The following is a 21,438-nucleotide window of genomic DNA, read 5'->3' as shown; positions in this document are numbered from 1 at the left end:
ATGTTTAGGTCTATGCCTACTTCCTTTTGAGCATTTGTTTACATTTCTGTAAGATTTTATAAAATATATTTTTATAAATAAGCAAGCCAATGACTGGGGACTTTTCGGTTAGAGATCGGAGAAGGGAGGCTTCCTTGAAAATTTCAGCTCTACACTGATTAAAAAAGGAAATAGACAGTTTTTATTCTGTAGAGAAAGATTATTTACACGCACATTTACCAAAACCTGGTGAAGATGCAGGGTGCTTTAGAAACAAAGAAGGAGATGTGGTTGGAGGAGCAGGTGCGATCTTGCTTCCAAAATGCTTATGGTTAGAACTGAGGCAAGACTCATAATATATTCAGAAGGAAAGAACAGAGTAAATTGAGGAAGAAAGCCTAGTTTAAAAAAAAACCAAAAAAAACAACAACAAAAAAAACCAAACCAAACAAACAAAAAAAACCAAATCCCAAACAGGTTTCACTGTTTTGAAGATGTAGATCTGAATACTGGTACAAGACAGGATAATTTCAGACTTGAAGCAACATGGAAAAGTCACAAAGAGAAGGCAGAAGAGGAATGATAGCTTGCTTAAGAAGGAGGTAAGAATCTACGTTGGTACAAGCTATTTTGGTGCTCTCAACTGAAGAGAGGGTGGTTTGGAAATGAGATAATAACGAACAGCAAGAAAAACAAGAAGTAAAAGGTAGGGTACTGCGATTGCAGCAAGAAGTGTATCACTTACAGCATTTTTTTTTTTTTTTTTTTGCTTCTCATTTCCACTAACGGAAATATTTTAAGAAGTAGAAGAGAAAGGCTTGTGGTAAAGGACATATGTGTATGTATATCACACAAATCTCATGTGGAACAAGAGGTACCATAAACCTCCTGTTAAAGGAAAACGTAGCACTTTATTCCTGATGCAGTTTTTATTTGCTTTCTTGTGTAAATCAATATTTTATTACATATTTTGTTAAATCATCTGCAGTTTATATAATGCTGCTGTCATCATAAAGCAGATGAGTAACACGTGAGCATCAGGCAAAGGCTAAGTATCTACCAGATATTTACAAGACTGTGGTACTAATTTAAGAAAATGCCCATATTTTAAGATTATACCTACTTCTGTCCTGTCATAATTATATGCAAGGGATTATCACTCAGTTGTTGCAGGGGGAAAAAAAGGGGGAGTTGACATGGGGATTTTATTCTTATAGTGTATAGGTGTTTTGGTGTGTTTATTATTATTTTTCTATAAACCTTGGACTAACTGGGGGAAGTCAGCAGTGAAATTTCTCAGGAATTTGTACCAGGCCTCTGTGCTTCAGTGTTATCATAAATGATCCCAAAGAGAGGTACAAAATGATGTGAGAAAGTTTGCTGATGACAGGGAATTACTTAGAGTGATAAAATTAAAAGCTGACCTTTTACTTCAGATCTGCAGAGTATCTCATGATACTCCGTAGCTGGGTGATAAAGCAGCAAATGATACGTTAGTATTGTAAACTCATTTTCCATGAGGAAAAGGGGGTCTTGTTTTTTTTCATCCAAAATGGCAAGCTGTGGACTAGCTTTCTTATTGCTCAGATTGTGGATGTGTAATAAGAAAGTTCTGTAAAGACATCAGTGCAACGCTCAGTGGTGGTCAAAATAGCAAGTATTAGGAATAATGGAATTTCTAGGAAAACGATAGCATAAAATGCAAAGCATTGCTATATTACTGCATAAATCCATCAAACACCCATATCATAAATATGACATGCAGGTTTACTCATGTAATGTAATGAGCAGCATGCTGGAGGTAAATAGGAATGGTCACTATTTCTCATAACACAAGAAAAAAGCAATCAAATCGGGTGGCAGATTCAAAGCTACGTGGTGAACATTACTACCTGTCTTTCCTTGGTATTGCGTGTTGCAATTTCTCAACTGTCTTCTGTTTTGTAAAGTTATCCCACCTTTTGGACTGGATTGCAAGTCAGAGTTAAAGTATAAGCTTTTTTAACTGCTTTGTGGAGAAAGATGTGGTAGGATCTGATATATCTTCGAGAGATTAAAGTTCAGAGCATGCTTTTCACTTTCCTGTGCGTGTTGTTGAAAGTACGGCTCTGCTCTTTGGGCACTGTGGATGAAAAGCGCTATTACCTTGTGTTGTCATGAATTGTATGAACCAAAGATCCTCCTTTTCCTTTAAGTTTTTTAGTTTTGGTGCTTAGTTCCTGGTGAGAATTTATCTTTAATTGCAGACAAAATAATAATCAGTGCTGTTAGCAGAACTTGTAGTTGAAAATACAAAATGTATAGCCAAAGAATGAATAATTAGTTCTTCTAGCAAGAAAAATCTCAAAGGATTGGGGGGAAGGACATGTGAATGCAAGGGGGTGCAGCTGTGTGACCAAGTGAGCGTGAGTGTGTGCCTGTGAGCATGGGTGTGAGATTGAGCAGGAGTCTGTGTATGTGCAAATGGGCATGTGGGAGGCCTGTGAGTGAATGTAAAGATGCATCAGCATGCATACATACTGGTGAGTGTACAGGTGAGCATGAGCATGCACAGGCATGAACGGGCATGCAGGTGAATGTGTGTATTGAGTGTTTTTCAGGAAATACAGAAGCAGAGGATCTAAACCAGAATTTATGGCCTTTCATTTTTGTGCTCCACAAAGATGTTTGTGGAGAGGTGGCGCTCACACCCCAGTCCCCTGCCTGTCTGGAGCCTATTCATTTTTCCCTGCTACTCTTCCATGGGGAATGTGCTGAAGACCAAATCTTCCAATGAAAGGGTAGCCTGGTCTGGAAGCCATTTCCCTGACCTTTCTAGACTGTCCACAGCGTAAAGCACCCTTCTGTCCACTGTTTCATCTGGTTATGCTGAAATGAAATGTGCGTGTTTGTGGATGTCTGTAGAATTGTGCTGAAAATATTTAAGGTTTTGGAAGCTGAAAATAAAACGCACAAAAAATGCGTATCTTTGTGCTCATTGGAACAATGAGTTACAGACTGGACGTGTATTTGTTCCCTCACACTGAAAAAAGGAACAGTACTTAGCAAAAAGTACTGTTGGTGTCCTTGTTGGACCCCAGCGTTATCTTGTTCCTGAAAAACTTGCTGAGGAAATTTGAATGTTACAAGAATGGGAGGATATGGTTGCAAGTTTTTCTCCATCCTGCGTTGTTTTGGACCCTGGCCATCAGGAAACATTTTGTCTACTTCAGAGATGAAACACTTTCTCTTCAGTAGTAGTATTATGAGCAAAATGTGTAAATAATATGTGGCAAGGGGTGACTTTATTACAGAAAGGGAAATCATGCCAACTTTTCCTTTCTTTGATGAAATTGTAAAAAGAGATTTCTACAAAAGATGTGCCTGGGGGAATTTGCATGTTTTGTATTGACCTACGTAAACCATAGTTAAACATAAAAGTAACTTAAAAGTTGTTTCAGGCTGCTTCTGTCACCCTTTGTACTTTATCAACCATTGATCTTTATTCATTGTCAATTCATAAATGTTTAACACTGCATTGCAAATATTTTTCCTCACCTCCAAAAGTATTTATAAAAATAAGGCTGAGTGAGAATATTTGAAAGAGCATTGTTTGTAATTTCCTTGTCTCTGCCAAGCTGTGTGTTTAGAAAATGGAAGTACAGGCTTCTACCTACTGCAAAGGAATGGAAATAAAACATAATGCAAGCTCTTTCAAAAGAAATTGCATATCCTGGAGTAGGAAAACTCAGATCAGTATAACATTTTCTTGCATATCTTGAGCTTTATTTCAAAAGATGGACTCTATATAGACATTTGCTCTGGCATATAACTGTTAATTCTACCAAATGTATCTAATTTGGATGAAAAGTTATGTGGTTGACCTGAATGACTCATGTCGTGGCAGCGGGGGAGAAGCAGGGGAAGGACAGTTTGAAGCAAAGGTTACAGAAAACCTTGCGTAGGAAGAAAATCAAGATTGCTACATATTTCTGCAACTAACACTCTCTTCTAAGAATACATTTTTGCAGAAGTAGGAATTAAATAATGATATGAATATAAAAGTAATACCTTTAAAATAATTTTGGAAGACCAACATCAAATCAATTGTGTAACTAAATGGCCATCACACTATAATTACTTAGACACTGTTTCTTCTTACAGGCAGTTTTGATATGAAATATTTTACGGTAGTTAGTGTTCATCCTATTTCACAGAATAAGTTAAATTTAAGCCAAGAGATTTGTAGATTGTGAAGCAAAGAAGTTATTCCATGCTGTAGAGAAACTACCAGACTGGAAATAAAACCCAGAAGCTTTGATTCCAATAACTTAGAAGTGGAAAAACTGCCCTGTGAATCAACACCTAAGAGCTTCCTGGAATTGGTTAGCCACATGCTGCCTACTTTTCTGGTATTGACATTGGATTAAAGGTAGCTAATGCTGCCTGCCTGTACCGTACTTGCTGCAAGTGTTTACAGTTGTGAAAGGTAGTAGAGATGGAAACATCTGAGAAGACAGGCTGACCTATAAAATAGATCAGGACAACAATTCTTCTTCTGGATATTATTTTCGTTGCTTACATTGTCACTACTTCTGGGCTCACTCCCATGTCCTTCCATATTCTGTACCCTCCACCAGTAAATATGTAACATATGAAGTAAAAGCTTTCATCGGTCTATCTGAAAGCACTCTGCAATTGCTCCTTGTTTCACAAAACCACAGTTAGATAACGTCCATTTTGCAGCCTGGTGAACTGAAGCCAAGACAAACTGGTTTGCCTAAACAAACTGTATCTGTTGTAAAAGTGTTATCAAACTCTTTCTGTGAGCCTCACGCTGCAGATGTATAATTTCATCTAAGAAACGGTGCAGGTTCAGTTGCCTCATTACCAGGGGACTGGAAGGCCTGTCTCACAACAAATCCTTTTCGTCTGTCCTTTTCTGGCATGTCTGAACCTCTCTGCAAAACTTCTTGTGCAAAGGGACATGTGGAGTCCCTGCAAATCCTCCTGAGGAGTCAGCCTTTCCCAGGCTCCCCAAAAAATCACAGTCTCTGTGTTGAGTGGAATTGCTATACTTGCAGAGATGGATGGAAACAAATATTGCTTCCTGTGTTATTTTTAAATTAATACTATTTTCTGAAGTTTTTAGGAACGTTACCAAGTGAAGTTACTGCACAGATCTCTTTTCAGATCCTTAAACACAGTCTTAAGACTTTATCATCTGTTCATAAGGCAAAACTCCCTTCACGTTAACGACTACAGACATAGGGTACTTCATAGGACTTAAGTTTGGGGCAAGAATGGATGTCTTGTGTCAAAATATTCTGACTTTTGTACCACTAAGGGTTAGTAGTAGACTGCAATCAAGTTATTTAATCCTTTAAGGGTTTTCAAAGCCAGTAAAAATATCAGCATCAGATTTTTTTTAAATCCTCATTTACAACAACAGCCCAAAATGTTCATTCCCAGTGCTTAATGATCACAGAGGGACATACAGTTTAAGCACAGGTTTTAAAAAAAAAAAAAAAAAAAAAAAAAAAAAAAAGCTTTCAGTACAAGCTCTACCTCTCTCATCGCATCTGTCTGCCTTTTGCCATTAGGCAAGCAGTGTGTTTATCTTTGAAATCCTTTATTTGCAAAGGTGCTAGTCATGCTCTATTAGTACTCTCTAATCTCTGTGTGTGCACTTAGTTGAGAGTATAATACAACATTTGTTCTTTACTGATGAACTAATGGTTTCTAATGACTTGCAGGGTCTTCAGTGTTGTAAAAGTCTGGTTTGACCCTAACTGACTTGGGTTAGGTCATTAAAATGCTAGGTGGTAAAATAACCTAGCATGCTTATTTGAGCTTGCTTAACCTATATGCTTATTTAAGAAAGGGAAAGGATATTCAGCAGTGGAAAAATATAGTTATGGAAGAGCTTGTGGGAAGCTGTATACCCGGGTTCTGGTCATAACTACGTACCGCTGTGTGGCCTGGTTTCTACAAAGTGAATATACTCCAGGGTTTACTGCAAATCCCCTTTATTGAGGAGTTAGATGGAATCCTAAGAAATTACATTATGATACACACTGTCACAGAAACAAATAGTTTGAGCTTTTTCCTCTGGTTCTCTCTTTCTTTTGTTTGTTCTTTCATTCGTTCTTTCTTTCATTCTTTCTCTCGTTCTTTCTTTCTAACATAATAATAGCTTTTGAGACTGCATATAACAGATTCCAGACTTTGGAGAATGTTTTAGTTATCCATGAGATCAACCCTGTTAATTTTGGTGCAAATAGAAAATGAGTAAAGCTTAATTTCCACTAAAATCAGATTAAAGAGGGATTCTTTAAAGGCTTTCAGTGTAAGCCCCCTACAGCTGTTAGGCTATCCATCCTTTTTCCTTAAAAAACTGTGTGGTGACTGCACTACTCATGAAATTTTGATGTGAGAAAAACTAAGCACATAGAAGTGGTGTAATTGAGAATGGGATTTTTAGCCTGACTATTCCAAACTGTAGGATATGTGATAGCAATAATTTTAGAAAGAAAGAAAAAAACAATCTGTTTCAAATCCCTATCTTCCCCCTTTAGTGAAGGCTGTATGCATACTCAGAGATATCCGGGGAATTCTTTAAAAGCCTGGGAATGTGTCTTATATCTTCAGGGTTGAAAAAAGTCAACTTCTTTCTGTCCTTAGAACAAGCTATTAAAGTCTCTCTCAACCAAAGAGAGAGATCAGAGATGATTAGTACTGTGTGTTCTCTGCTGCTTTAGGAGAATCTAGTAGCCAGGAACGACGTTTGCAATACTTCACTGCATGGTAGGGACATTTTATGAGACTAACATGTTCATCTTTATTCAGGTTTTAAATCTCATAAGGATGACTTGGTTTTAGAAAAATTCTGGCTTTTCTGACATAAATCTTGTGGATTTTCAAAGGTTTTTAATATTAGATAGGAGGTGGGCATTTTACTTCATAATCTAATGACCAGGTTAGAGATGGACTTGGTAATAATGTGAGACTGAGAAAGACAGGATGACCTTACTAACAGAGTAGGAACAAATAGCTGGAGGACCTAGCTTTTCATTAGTTTGGTATTTTAATACATAGTCTCTCACAGGTCAAGGATTCAGCCAAGTACCTTTGGGGGGTGCCAAAACATTGCAAGTGGATGCATCCATTGGTTTTAGTAGGAGGAAGCAAAGATAATTTTGTTTTTTTAAGGCTATGCTTTCAGTGAAACCAGAGCAAAACTTCCACTGATTTAAATACAAAACCAAGATCATGCTTTATGCTGCTGTGATGTGATTCCTGACCTGGATGATTAATTTCTGCTCTTCCAAAAGACTACGCAGTGCTCTATTGGAAGTAATATTTGCAAGGACATACGCAATTTAGTCTTTTTTTTTTTTTTTTTTCTGAAAGGCGTGGGATTTAGTTAAAATGAGGTAGCTAAAGGTTTTTCCATTAAGAAGTTTTAGTCAGTAGACCACTGTATACTTTCACCACACACACATATAAACTTAAATACTTGCTGCACTGTGGCAAATTAAGTATGGTATCATAGGCAGAATTAGCCAATGACGCTATATTGAAGTGCCATTCCCTTATCTGTATCCTTTTCCATATCCTTCAGCTACTCTTGAGTATATTTCTCAAGCAAAGGGCCATTACTATTTAAAACTTAATGTTATATCTATATTTGGAAAATAAATAATTTTCTTAACATTAATACTAGGTTTGCAAATGCTTCGCTGCTGCCCAAGCGCTGCTTTTAATTAGGATGAGTGCTGTATTTCTCCATGGCCTGATGTGTCACTGCTTCATTGCAGAAGGATGACTGTGGATCCCGAGAAGGTTTGCTGACAGGTGATTTCTCTGACACCTTGGAAGATGAGAAGTGACGTTCCTTACCTGCTCTGCACACCCACACCAGTGCATAAGCCTGGTCCTGACGGAGTTCCTGATACATTTGGTAGAGTTATTCTGATGCGTGAGCAGTATCCACAAAGACAGGGTTCATAATGAGGCCAGAACCATGCGGTATGCTGATGAGCTGTCCTTCTGCTTGAAGTTTCTCAGTGGGCAGTTCATACATGAGCACACGCTACTTTTTTCCTCCCACGCACAAAGCTCTGTGTCAAGTTAAGTGAGTTGTGCCACATATTAATGCTGTTGGCTTCTTTCTGCTGGGGCTGACTACTGCAATCTTGTCTGAAAAGTTTTCCACCAGGCTCAGAGATCATTTTCATTAAAACAATATCAAGTTTTGTCCCTCAAGCATGGGTGTCTCTACTGATGAATGTAGACAGCAAAGGCGAGCAATAAACCCCTTTGAATAATGTGCCAGTACTCTACTCTTACATAACTCTCATTCCTGAGTAGAAGATGCTTATTTACCAATTAAAGCATCTTGGCAAAGATTTCAGGCATTTTAAATTAATTCTGCTGCTTCCAGAACATCCACTAGATAAAATCTGTTGAATTTGAAGCATTGACCCTTAACCTGAAAACCAGGTTTACAAATGTCCTCCAGGAAACACATTGTGCACTTAACTTCCCCTATGAAAACTACAAAAAAAATTGTATACTGAAATACAAGGATTAAGGGCCAGAGCCATGACAGCATTAGGCTTGGACAGGGATATGAAAACTACCTCACTGAATGTACTTGACAGGATAATTTCTTCTCAGCAATATACACTGTGTGACTACAAATGAGTGCGTGACATAAGGAATTGTTCATTTTTTTTTTTTAAATAGTAGAATATTTCTATTGACTTGCAACGCTTAGAGAACTGCAAAGTTGTGTTACTGTTGAACATAGGGTTACTACAAGAAGCTTCATGCAATTAGCTCATACCAGAAAGGAAATACCAGATTTTGTTGGTGAGGGCTTGGATCTTCCATGAAGCTGCAGGAATTTGGGCAGCTGGAAGAAGACCTTGTAGCCTCTTTGTCAGCAGCCTGCCAAAGAGGTCACTGTGGAAGTCTCTTACTCTAAGATTCCTACTAGTAGTGCTGGTTTTGTTTTGTTTGTTGTATTTTAATTCTTCGATGTGGGATAGTTCAAGTGAGTAGTCAATATGAAGTTTATCACCCTCTGCCTTTGGATGTCTGATTAAGTATGACTTGCTGTGATTGGGATTTTAAATACCAGAAGTCTTCCCAATTACCACAATTACCTTTACCCAAGGAATGATTGCTATTTCCAGGTAGGCATCCTGTTGCCCGCAGTTTCTCCCTCAGGTTTTTCTGGCATCGTTCTTACATTAATAGCCCTTACCAAAGCATACTATAGACTAACAACAGTCCCACGGTACTTGCTGAGTATATTGCAGCACTGACAGAGTTTCTGAGTGTATTTTCTAACTCTTCCTACTTCCACTCCATTTTAGGAATATTCAGAAGCTTCATTTTGCTTAAGATCTTCAAATGATAGAAATAGTGCATATCTACATAGAACACATCCTATCCAAAAACCATGTCTTATTAATTTCTTCTCTGATTATATAAACCATCTATAAAAGGAAGTTATATGAAAAAACTATATAAACTGGAAAATTATCACAAAATATTTACAGTAAAACAAGTAGTGAAATGTGTTAAATTGCTTCTGTTCTTCAGTTCCCTGGTCCAGTAGTTCTTCTGGACATCATTTATTCCAAAAAATTGGGGTAAATACGAAAAACCTTTTATGAATTTCAAATGTATGCCCTGTCATGCCATTTTGAAGAGAATGTTGCCTAAATTGTGTGGGACATAGCTAACTTTCTGTGCCAAGATCTGTAATAGTATTGTGGCTTCTAGTGCCACATTCCAATTTACTGAAACAGACCTGGGTTCTAAGAAGTTAACGCAAGAGAAGAATTTACTTACTCTTGAAGCTATCAGCAGTATTTTTTGATTGCAGAGCAGAATTTTCTTCTTATGTTTGACCCTTAAATATGTAACTCATATGAAATTATTGTATAGATTTTGAGAGCCATATGCAGACCTTACACATGCTGAAAACACATGCAAGCTGTTGCATAACAGTGAAACAATAAAAACATAACCATGGCCTATTTTTCTTTTTCATTCATTACTAACCCCTTTCTGCCTGAAAGAAATCCACAATTAAATATTAATAGCAACAAACCGTTGAATAAACATCTGCAGATGTAAGCAATAGCCATTTAAGCTTGAATAAACACTCAGAACGAGAAAAGTGAGTATTAATAATAAAGTTCAAAATTACCAAGAAAAGGCATTGTGAGACTAATCTGGGAAATGATACTGAATTTTCAGAAGGTATATTTCTGAGGAAGTAATACTATCTTTTGCTTTCTTTAGGAGTAAAAAAGAACCTGTCTCCCTCTGCTGGTTTTCAGAGAAAAAAAAAAAAAGTTTATAGAGACTAAAAAACCATAGCTGAAATTTTGATACAAGTTACCAGGTGTTCCAGAATTAGGGCTTAGAACTTGTTGCCTTTAAATACATAGTAGTCGCCTTGAGGACATTAGAACTACCTGTCTTGATTAGCTGAGGATTGGTAGATTTTTGTAGTAGTTACTCTGTTTAAGCTAATAGTTTCTCATGATTTCTTTACATGTACATCTTTAAGGAAACATAACTTAGGGTAAATTTAAACTGCTTAGCCTTTAATTCAAACATCATCACATCTTGTAGCTATCCTGAAGAGCAACGTAATATTGGAGTTGTAAACACAGATGCATAATTTTCCTTTCCTGCATAGTCTGAGTTAGCGTACTTTATAATTCAAATGAAGCATTTTTCTTTCAAGTGCAAGTTTCTAAACTGCTGCATAAATATAAGTCACAGTCCATAAGGCTTTTGAAGGCCACACACACAAGAATAGCTACAGTGTTGAGCATAGCTCACCAGTTTTGACAACTGCGTGAGGTTTCTCTGAATTGCACTGGACCTGCGATGTTAAGGCCAGCTGCTCCGGGATGGATGATCACACCTGGCCAAAACACAGCATTGCCCATCCTGCCGATCTATGCGCCTCAGCAGTGCCGTTCCCCCAGACGGCTCCACAAGGTGGTGAGACACCCACACGTGGTCTGTGCCGAGGAGAGCGTGTCAGCGGGACAGGAACTTTGTGTTGCAATCCCCACCCTGATGAACAAATGTTTGGGAATTTCCATGGAACAGAAATGCTGCACAAAGTAGGTACCATGTTCTGGTACACGTCATGCTATCTGCAAAGAGGTTTTTGTCCTTGGTATGATATACTCCATCTTCCTATTGCCAAAGGAAAGACATTTGTCATTTAGTAATCCCTGTGCTTACTAACAATTTCTCATTCACAAAAAGGATACTCTTTAACAATAGACATCAAGTTTGTTCCTTGCAATTAGTTAAAGGGAAGTAGCAATTCCAGTAGTTACATTAAGGCGTTCATCTGTTGAACGTGGAGGGCTTAAATAAATGCATTTTAGGCTGAGAAGAAAATTAAGGCAGTTTTGTTTTTAAAGAGATTTGGGTGGAAGGTGGGAGGTGGGGGGTGGGGTGGGTGTTTCTTTTTTTACTTCCCATGTGTTATCTTCACCAAAACACATTTGTTATGCTTTGTTATGTGTAGTCATCCTTTTGATCTGGGTATACATCAAGCTTCCTTGTATCCTAAGTATTGTTTTAAACGGTATCTGCCAGCTGCAGTTTGTGTATTTCCAGCTAAAACCAGTGTCAGTATATTCAGCGTTGTGGTTTAACCCCAGCCAGCAGCTAAGCACCACACAGCTGCCTGCTTGCTCCCCTCTGGTGGGCTGGGGGAGAGAATCAGAAGGGTAACAGTGAGAAAACTCATGGGTTGGGATAAAGGCAGTTTAATAGGTAAAGCAAAAGCTGTGTGCGCAAGCAAAGCAAAACAAGGGATTCATTCAGTGCTTCCCATGGGCAGCAGGGGTTCAGCCATCTCCAGGGAAGCAGGGCTCCGGCACACGTAATGGTTACTTGGGAAGACAAGTGCTGTAACTCCAAATGCTTCCCCCTGCTTCCTTCTTCTTCCCCCAGCTTTACATGCTGAGCATGGCGTCATATGGTATGGGATATTCCTTTGGTCAGTCGGGGTCAGCTGTCCCAGCTTCTTGTGCACCCGCAGCCTACTCGCTGGTGGGGTGGGGTGAGAAGCAGAAAAGGCCTTGACGCTGTGTTAGCGCTGCTCAGCAGTAAGGAAAACATGCCTCTATTATCAACACTGTTTTCAGCACAAATCCAAAACAAAGCCCCATAGCAGCTACTGTGAAGAAAGTTAACTCTATCCCAGCCAAAACCAGCACAGTTAAGTTACACAAGTTGATTTGATTTTTGCATATGTTGTGTTGGAATTCTTTTGTGAAGTTTGAGTATCGGGGTAGTGAGCACAGCACTTACTTTCCCCAAACATTTGACCAAATTCTCTCTTGTTTATTCTGCCTGTGGTATACAATCTAAATTTTAATTAAAAAGTTGTGTAATAAAATTATATGGATTTTTGCTACTTGTCTATCTGCAACCCACTTTTTTGTTTTTTACAAGTGAGCTTTACCAAGTATCTCCTGAAAACTCAGGGCAACTGTGGCATTTGATAAATGTATCGCAGAGGACATACATAGTAGCAAGGTAGTGAGGCTGCCAAGACACACACCTTGTACATTGTATTTACATAGCCATATTAATAACTTCCTGTATAAGAAATACTTGAGAACTGACGTAACGTTTTCATGCGGGAATGTGTAACTTGTAATTACCCATTCATAAGCAAGTCTGCAGGCTATGTCATTGTTCCCTTCGTTGACTCAACTATCTAGGGGATAGTGTCATTTCACTTGGAAGCTGGGCTTCCAGTGCCAAGCAGTTCTCTCTCCTGAAGCAGAACTATTTTGGCTGCCAAGCCATGGAGAATGCTACGTGGCATCTGATATACAAATGCCATTTCTAAAACCAGCTGGTACTGCTTCTAGAGCACACCCGGTAATCGGTATGTATTTGATGTGAATGCAGCTGAGAAACTATGAAAGCAGAGGCAGAAGTGCCAGTGTTAGAGTTACTCTTCAGTGTAGTGGACGAAAGCCAAAGAAAAAATAGCATATTCTGTTCCTAATTTAGCGTGATAAAAGCAAATCAGTACCTATTTAAGATGAAGTGGATTTGGGGTTTTATGCAATCCTTCATAACCTCGAATATTTTGCAAAAGTGAGGTATTGCTAAACAGAATGGACTTAAATTATTAATATAGCAGGAAAATTTTCTGACAAGAAGGAAATAATTTCTAAGGAAAGTCACAGAAGGTTCTTACAGTTATCATGGTACTAGTAGACAGGCTTGATAATAGTCTAAAATTCTGCACCAATCCATAGAATGAACCAAATCTTCTTTTCTATCTCAACTTTTATGATTCATATTTGACCTGGTCATACTGTCACATATTACGTAGCGTGCTGGAGGCTGGTCAGTCAGATAGTCCTGATCTTGTTAAAATTGTTGGATATGGTAGCTGCCTTTTATTTAGGCTAAGCAGATTAGTGCTGCTTTGGTTAGTGATGGATGAAACATGGACAAATGGTTGTGGCTGGTGAGTCGGAGGTGTAATCCAGAGCAGTTTAATGTGACATGTGTGTGAGGGGAAAAGTGGTACAAACATCGTGGGAACTGTTTTGCACCAGGAGGTGCTGGTTCGTTAGGATCCCGGTAAGAAAGGCACTTTGCCTCTGTAAAATATCATTTAAACTGCTGTTTATTAGAGCAAGGACTATGAAGAAAGAGAGGGTAGCATAGATAATCCTGCACCCCTATAGATGCTGGGAACCCTCAGTTGTGCAGCATTGAATGGGCATAGCACACTCTGCAGACCTCATCCATAGAGAAGGGCTTCCCATGTCAGTCATTATAGGATTTTCTTACAAGAAAACAATTCTGTCCATAATTTGTACTGCCAAACAGAAAGGCTGTTCACATGGGAACCTCTGCTGCACTTTTAGATAAAGGCAAGGACACGCAGGTGGTGTAATTGCCGGTACCAAGTGGGAGCTGCCTGCAGACTCCTCGTACAGTGAGCCACAAAGTTTATCCCATGGCCAAAGGATACGCACAGCACAACACGGGTCTGAAGGCCAGCCTGTACAGGCAGCACAGCACAGGCCTCTGTCTGATTGTTATGTGGGTCACTAACTCCTCCACATAGAGTGGGCTTCTGGCCAGGACATTACAGGAGCCCAAGGGAAGAGGTGGTCAGGAGACATGACTGCCAGGACAAAAAATCTAAAATGCAATCCACCAAGCAGGTGTATTTGGACAGACGGTCTGGAAAGAAACCTGGGAGCTTGGGAGCAAAGTAGATGTCTTCTGCTGATGCTCCATTCTGTGTTCAAATCTGGAGCAGAATTGGCTTATTGATTGTTGGTCCTGGAATGGCATTTGAAAGGATCAATTTCTCCTCTTAATGACTGAAAACCTGAAAAAAATCTTCATAGCCTAGATCATCAGGGTAGTAAGAACTCTGGTAATTTTTTAAATCTGTGTAACTAAAGAGTCGCACCTATGATGCTTCTACAGGAACACATTTTGTGTCAGCCTTCCAAGTCTCCATTGTGTCTTGTTGAAGTCACCTGCAAGGGCTTTCATTGACCTTAATGGTGTGAGGTCAAGATTTATCCGATCAAAAATGCTTAGATGCTAAAATGGTGAAGTTTATATAGAGTCACACAGATAATGTCACTGCCAGCCATGTATTTATGACTTATTTTTATTAATTCATTTGTACTGTAGCTTCTAAACCAACACTTCTTCATGTGTCTTCTATGCTTCATTAAGCCTTTTTATATTTTTTGGAACTTTAGTGTGCTAAAAGTGCTGAACAAAATACCAATAGGCATAAACCGAATTCTTTGATTATTTTAAGTAGTATCCCCTGAATAGACAGAACATAAAGTAATTCTCTCTGGAATTCTTTTGCATCTACATTAAAAATTGTATTGTTACTTTTAAATGCCCATTACAACTTTTAACTTGATCTTTTGAAAGGCCCATTGTACAAACTTTGTATAAAATCCCACATGCAATGCTTTTGAGCATACTCAAAGCATTATATTCTTTTGAAGCTATTGTGAAGGTCAAACCAAAATATTGTGTTTTTGAAACGTGTTGGTGTGTGAGGAAGGCTGCAGTTGACAACAGGGATCTGCCGGGGGCCGAGCGAAGGAGTTCCTAAAGTTAAATTAAGCACAATTCTGCTTAGCGGAACACGTCGTTCCAAACCACTGGGAGTCGTCGGCTGGCAAGTGACGAAAGTATTTCTTTCCACAACTAAACCCCGTGTGCCGCGGAGCACCCTCGTCTCGCTGCCGTCACTTCTCAAGCTCTTCCTCCCCGCGTATTCTTTGTTCCCGGCGGGCGCGGGCCGTGCCCTTCCTCCGCAGCCAGCCGCAGGGGAAGCTCATTGTATCTGCGGCTCAGCTCCTGCCCCCCCTCCCCGGCCGACATTTTCGGTGCCTTGTTCAAGTTTCCAGTCATGCCGAGCATTCTTAGGAAGATGGGGCGATAAGGGGAGGAAATGACGGAGAGTCACCTCACAGCCACCCAGCCCCCGCTCCGGTGGCCCGCGGGGCCCGGTCGCCACAGCGGCGGCGGTTACAGCCGGGGCCCCCCGCCGGCCGCTAACGGCCCGTTTCCCCGGCAGGGGGGGGCGACACCCCACCACCCGCTACCGCCGGGCTCCGCAGCGTGCCTAAGGGGAGGCGGCGCCGGCCACAGGGAGGAGGCGAGGGGGACAGGTGAGGTGGCAGCCGGGCGGGCGCCCGGGGCAGGCTCCGAGTGAAGCGGCCGGCGCCGCGCCCCGCCCCGCCCCGCCCCGCCCCCGCCCATCTCCTCAGGGCCGCGCCCCGCCCCCCGCGCCAGCGCCAGCGCTGCGGGTCGGGGCCGGAAGTGAGCGCACGGCGGCGGCGGTTAAGCGGCGGGAGGGGGCTGCCTCCAGCCTGGCGCGCGCGTTCGCGGCGGCGGGGGGGAAGAAGGGAAATGGCTGTTGCCGCGGGGCGGCGGCGCTGCGAGGTAGGCGCGGGGAGCTCGCCGCTGGATGTCGGGTTGGGGCTCTGCTCCCTCCCCCTGGTCCCGTCCCTCCCTGCCGGTGTCCGCTTGCTCCCCCCCCCTCCCCCCTGGCTTCGTCCTCTCCTCCCTCAGGGGGTCGCGGTGCCGCGACGCGACCCGCGGCCTCCGGGCGCTCCCCACAGCGGTCGGCTCGGCCTCGGCGCGGCACCGGGCCCGGGGGCGGCCGGTGTTCCCCGCGCTGCCGGGGCGGCACCTGCGAGCGGCGGGGCCCGGGGCTTGGGCCGCAGTGGCGGGTGGGCAGCGGGGTCCGGGGGCAGCGCTGCTGGGACGGCTCGTCCCCGCCGCTTCGTGTCTGTGCGGGCTTCTGCGGCGGGGAGGCGGCGGCGGCGCTGCCCGCTGAAGTACTTCGTGGGCTAAACTGCGTGTCTGAAGCGCTGGAGCGGCGCCGCTTTTGACACGGAGCCGTAATTCCGAGCCGTGTTGGCGAGCCGCTTGTCCTTCGGAGCGCTCCGGGTTGGAGGTGCTTTTTGTACCTGAGGGTGAGGTCTCCGGGGTGGCAGGCGGCTGGCACGGGACAGGAGGCGCTTCGGAAGGGTTTCAGAGCCCCTCTGTAGGGGGGACACCTTGGCTTGTCGCCGCTGAGACCCGCCAGGTTTACAATCCCTTTTTATTCATCTTCTTGATGGCATTTTGGGTGGGTTAACTAAGCTCGGATTGGTGCGTTACCGTGGTTCCACAGAAGTTGGCTGTTTACAAAGCTGAGCCTTAAACAGCTCTGCTGTTTCCTCCGGGAGCTTTTCAGATGTTAGTAGTAATACAGGCAAGCATGTAACTGGTTTACTGTTCACAACTCGATCGGGTTTATTATTCTTCATCGCTGCAATAAAAAAAGGTATACTTGCATCTTTGTTAGCACAAGTAACCTCCCACTAACAGCTATGCTGTTGTTGAGAAAAGAGAATACAGTAGTAAGATGTACTCAAGAACTTGGAAGAAAAAGATTCTGAAGCCTTTCCTCATAGTTGTATCACTTCTTGCAAACGTGGTCCTAGAGCATAGTGCAGTTAAGCTGATTTGGGGTAGGGGAGAGATGCAGAGGTCTTAATAACAACCTTGCATGTTTAATGCAAATCTTTTTCTAAAGGGAACTGAAAATGCAAGAAGTGTGTGTGATGTTTGTAAAAGGTGTTGTGCAATACCTACTTAGAATATAATCTGTGTTCAAGAGTAGTAGCGATGGGTGATTTACAAAGAATCAGAAATAGAGTGGAGGGAATGAAATCTGACAGACAAAAGTGTTTTGTTAGTTGGTTTTGGTAGCTTTGAAGGCAGTTGTGTCCTTCATTCCCCCAACACTGAGAGTGGGCCTGGAAAAAACTTCCTTTATGTGTCTTGGAGGAGTAGAAGTTGCTCAAATTGGGCTCACTTACTGCATTTGGGGGGGGGGGGGGGGAACGACACTATAATGCCCACCAAGTTAACTTTTAAAAAAAAAAAAAAAAAAAAAAAAAAAAAAAAACCAAAAACGAACCCAAACTTGAAAGCCAGTTGAAACTAAACTATACTAAGAATAAATAGGCAGTGAAAGAAAGTTGCATGAAAGATAACAGCAGTGGGAGAAAGCACAGGGGGAAGTAAAGGAACAAATATTTGAAGTTAAATGGCCATTTGTTGGGGGGGCGAGGAGGAACCCAAACCAAAAAAGTAATAAACTGCTTAGAGTCTCATCTCTTTAAATGTTGTGCTGTACTTGAATGGTCTTTTACATAAAGATGCTTGTTTATAAAAAAATACATAGGAGGTCTCAAGAAAGATTTAAAATTCTGATTGACTTAATAAAATAGATTAGTCCTACTTAATTACAATATAATAGTAATCCTGATTTAGAAACCTGAGGTTTCTCTTTCCTTTTGGGGTATTATTGTCATCATTAAGAACTCAAATATAAACATTCATCAGTACAGATAATCAGTGTATATAAAGATAAATTGATTATTTAGTTATTTTTATCTTTTTTGAGTAGCTACCTATGTAGCAACAAAGATTATTGAATGCCTTAGATGGAAAATTATGCATTTCAAAATGTGAGGTAAAAAAATCTCTTCTGAATTTATGTTCCTTTGTTTTTTACTTCTCAAACGAAGTTAACTTGAAACTGCTGATATTTTGTATCCAATGCTGCTATTATGTCAGCTACCTAGCTGAAGAAAATGGAATTAAAACATTGCTTAAGAAATATAAAAAATGCTGATATGATGTTTTGGGTGGTTTGTTTTGTGGTTTTTTTTTTTTGTTTTTTTTTTTTGTTGTTGTGTTAGGCTTTGATGTGGGACCAAAACCAGACACCGTGGTATGGGGCTATCTAGAAAAATGAATGCTAGATTAGAGCAGGATTGCATGTTGTTTGTATGTAAACTCTTGAGCAGTCTTAAGGCTATCTTATGGAAGCCTTAAAAATGGCAATAAATTAACATTGATAGGTAGGACAGTATAAGCATAGTGCTAACATGACTAGAATTCATGAAATACAGCATGTATTTTAAGGTGCCTAACTGACATTCACATAATGATCTTCCATTTTTTATTTTAAAAGTATTGCCTTTTAGTGTCTGCAGTTAATGCAGAAATTACTGTTGCATTTCTTTATTTTTAGAATAGTGCAACAAACTGAAAAATAAGAGTATAGCACAAATGTAAATTGTTTGCTTCATGGAAGTGTAACTGTAAACATATTCCCTATTTTAAGTAGAAGATGTGGATGTGTAATTACTTATCAGAACCAGAGTTCAGTTTTTATCAGCAGTGGTCAATAACATCAGTCATCTAATACAGTGTTCATCCAGCCACTCTGTACATGAGAAGGTTGCTGTGATGGCAGTTTATGCAGAAGTTGCTTCCAGACTGGACAAGTAAATAAAGGAGGAAATGTTTCAAAGCATGCCAGTAATGATAAACCTCCCTTAACCTATAAAAGATTTAGAATAAAATATTTTCCTCAAAGTTCACATTAAAAAAGTTAAGAGAAATATTACTTTGATCTATACCTTAGTAGAAATGCAACCCAAAACTATTTCTTTAGACTAAGATTAATTTGTTCCAAGTGGTGGTCACTTCAGAGTGCTTTCATTGAGGAAACAAGTAGAGAGAGGAGGTATGTCTGTGTATTTTGTGTAACTTGTAATTTTCAGGTGTGTGGCATTAAAGGTATAAACAAAACATCACTTAGAAAAACCCAAACATAGTTGGAAACTTGCAGCATGTAGTGTATGAGAACCTCATGGTATTTATGTTAGGAGTATGTCAGTAGTTCAGATCTAGAGGTTGGTTACCACTTGATGACCTAGATGAAATAATTTGGTCCATACAGAGTTTGAAGCTCACAGGTTTCGATGTTGTAGTTAATAGTTATAGGAGGCACATCAAGAATAGGTCATCGATAACCGATATGGTCACAGCAGAAAAGCAGAGGGTGGTGACAGTGCTGTGTTATAAGGTGAGTGCTGAAAGTTTACACGAGTCCAGTGTGCAGCTGGAGAAATTCCTGGAGAAAAAAAAAAATCCATTAGGGGTCTTAATGTTAGAGAAGTTACCTCAGGATTCAGGAAGTCCTTGAGTGGCAAATTAGTGGAGACTGGAAGAGTATTTTGAGGAAGTGTCACTACATGCTTGTCTTGGTTTAACTTTCTTCCATTTGCACTTCTGAAGCCATCCTTAGAGACAAGTTAAACACGAGATGAACCTTTGGTCTGACTTGAGTATAGCCATCCTGTTCAGTTTTCTACCAGTGTAGTATTGTTTGTTTTTTTTTTTAAAAAAAAAAGTAATCATTGAATCAATGCGTCTAATAGATAAGCTTTTAGTATTTTCCAATGTATAAAGCAAAAAGATACCTGGGAACAGTGCATTTGTTCTGTCAATTAATAATCAACAATTCTGCTTAATACTTTCATAAATACTAGGTTTGTGACTGAGAATCATCAGCTGGTTATAACTGAAACTGTGCAAGTTTCCTGCCTGAGGGGAAACTCATCTGCTGAAGCGAGTGGTAGAAATAATTTGGCTACTGCAGCAGAATTGTATATGGTTAGATTGGAAGGTTGATATTAATACAGTGATACAGAGTTACATTTGGGACAGAGCTGTGGTGACATGGATTTGTCTAATAATGATTTTGATTATGTTTTGTTGAAGGTGTATACTGTGCACTGCTGCAGAGGGAATAGAATAGGATCTTTGTGGGGGAGGGTTGTTTTTATCTCTGTATGTTAATAGCCACTGGATGTTGCATCATGAACTTCCTGCGTTTTGCTGTGTTTTTAATGCTTTGTAACATTAGAAGGATATTTGCAGGTCTTACTTCAGGCATGTAACATAAGAAAATTTGGGTTTTAACCATGGTCCTCTGTCTGTGCTGTAGAATGTTATAAAACTATATGGAAGGTGTTTGAGCATCTCTATTTGGGTAATTAAAGCAGATAGCACAAATGTTTCTTTTCTCTGTCCTCCCCACCCTCTAGACACTTTCTAGATTTTTGATTGAATTGGTTATGTAGTTTAAAATGTTGTCTACCTTCTGCTTGGTACCACTGGTATTGGGTTTAGTGGAAGTACTAGTATAGATAGGTGTTCCAGGTAATCTGTCATGCTCTACTGTGATCAGGCCTGCACTGTATGAATATCTAAAACTTTGTGATACTGCTGCCTGGTTAAAGCCCTGAGCACCCTTGTCACCTTCTCATAGCTGACCCTGCTTTTAGCAGGTAATGGAACTAGAGACCCCCTGAGGCCCCTTCCAGTCTTAATTGTTCTGTGAAAGTGGTACTCCAGAGTAAAATTATTTTGCAAATTGTGGATTACTGAGCAAATTACTCAACTGTGGCATCAAAATACTCGGGGCAATGGCACTACTTAAAAAATAAAAAAAACCCAAACCTAAAATAGTAGCTAATATTCATTCTGTGTTGAAGATTTTCGTATTGCATGAGTGTTTTCAAGTACCCTTTGAAAAGAGGGGTTGGTGGACAAGAGTATGAATCATAAGGGTGATGTGGAGAAAAGCAAAACTTTAGAGGTGTCTGAAAAGCAGGAGAACCAGTAAAAAGTCTTTAAAAGCAAATTTCTGAAACGGAAGGAGTGGATATGAAAGCAGCATTCTGTAAGGAGAAACATTGCAACAGAAATAAAATTCTTAGCCTTTGTCAAACAATGCTGGTAATAGCCTTGGCTGTAAGGCATGGAAAAAAAAAAAAAAAATCTTGGCCAAGTGCATCAGAATGAAACAGCCTGGGATGCCATCAGTTTCATTATTGCTTTTTCTGGTATCTGCATCCAGAAAATACTGTGCAGGAACAGAATTGCAGGTATGTTAGAGAGCTGAGGACAAAATAAGAAGAAATGCAGAGATGCAAAAGTTAGTGAGTAGTTCTACAGCTGATGAAACCAATGTAGTTTCTTGTTGATTTG

General features: G+C 40.5%; 1 long non-coding RNA gene across 1 annotated transcript; it reads left to right on the top strand.

The window, feature by feature from the left end:
* Positions 1 to 509: 509 nt before the first annotated feature.
* Positions 510 to 10,394, top strand: LOC309673395. Its single transcript, XR_014269308.1, has 3 exons — positions 510 to 581; positions 7,779 to 7,921; positions 10,282 to 10,394. It is a non-coding gene; the product is annotated as an uncharacterized lncRNA (long non-coding RNA).
* Positions 10,395 to 21,438: the final 11,044 nt, after the last annotated feature.

This window comes from Vanellus vanellus (assembly GCF_965231255.1).
Source record: "Vanellus vanellus genome assembly, chromosome: 6".
In the NCBI taxonomy this organism is placed as follows: Eukaryota; Metazoa; Chordata; class Aves; order Charadriiformes; family Charadriidae; genus Vanellus; species Vanellus vanellus.
The sequence above is the reverse complement of the archived record's forward strand: the minus strand, read 5'-3'. Positions and strand labels throughout refer to the sequence as shown.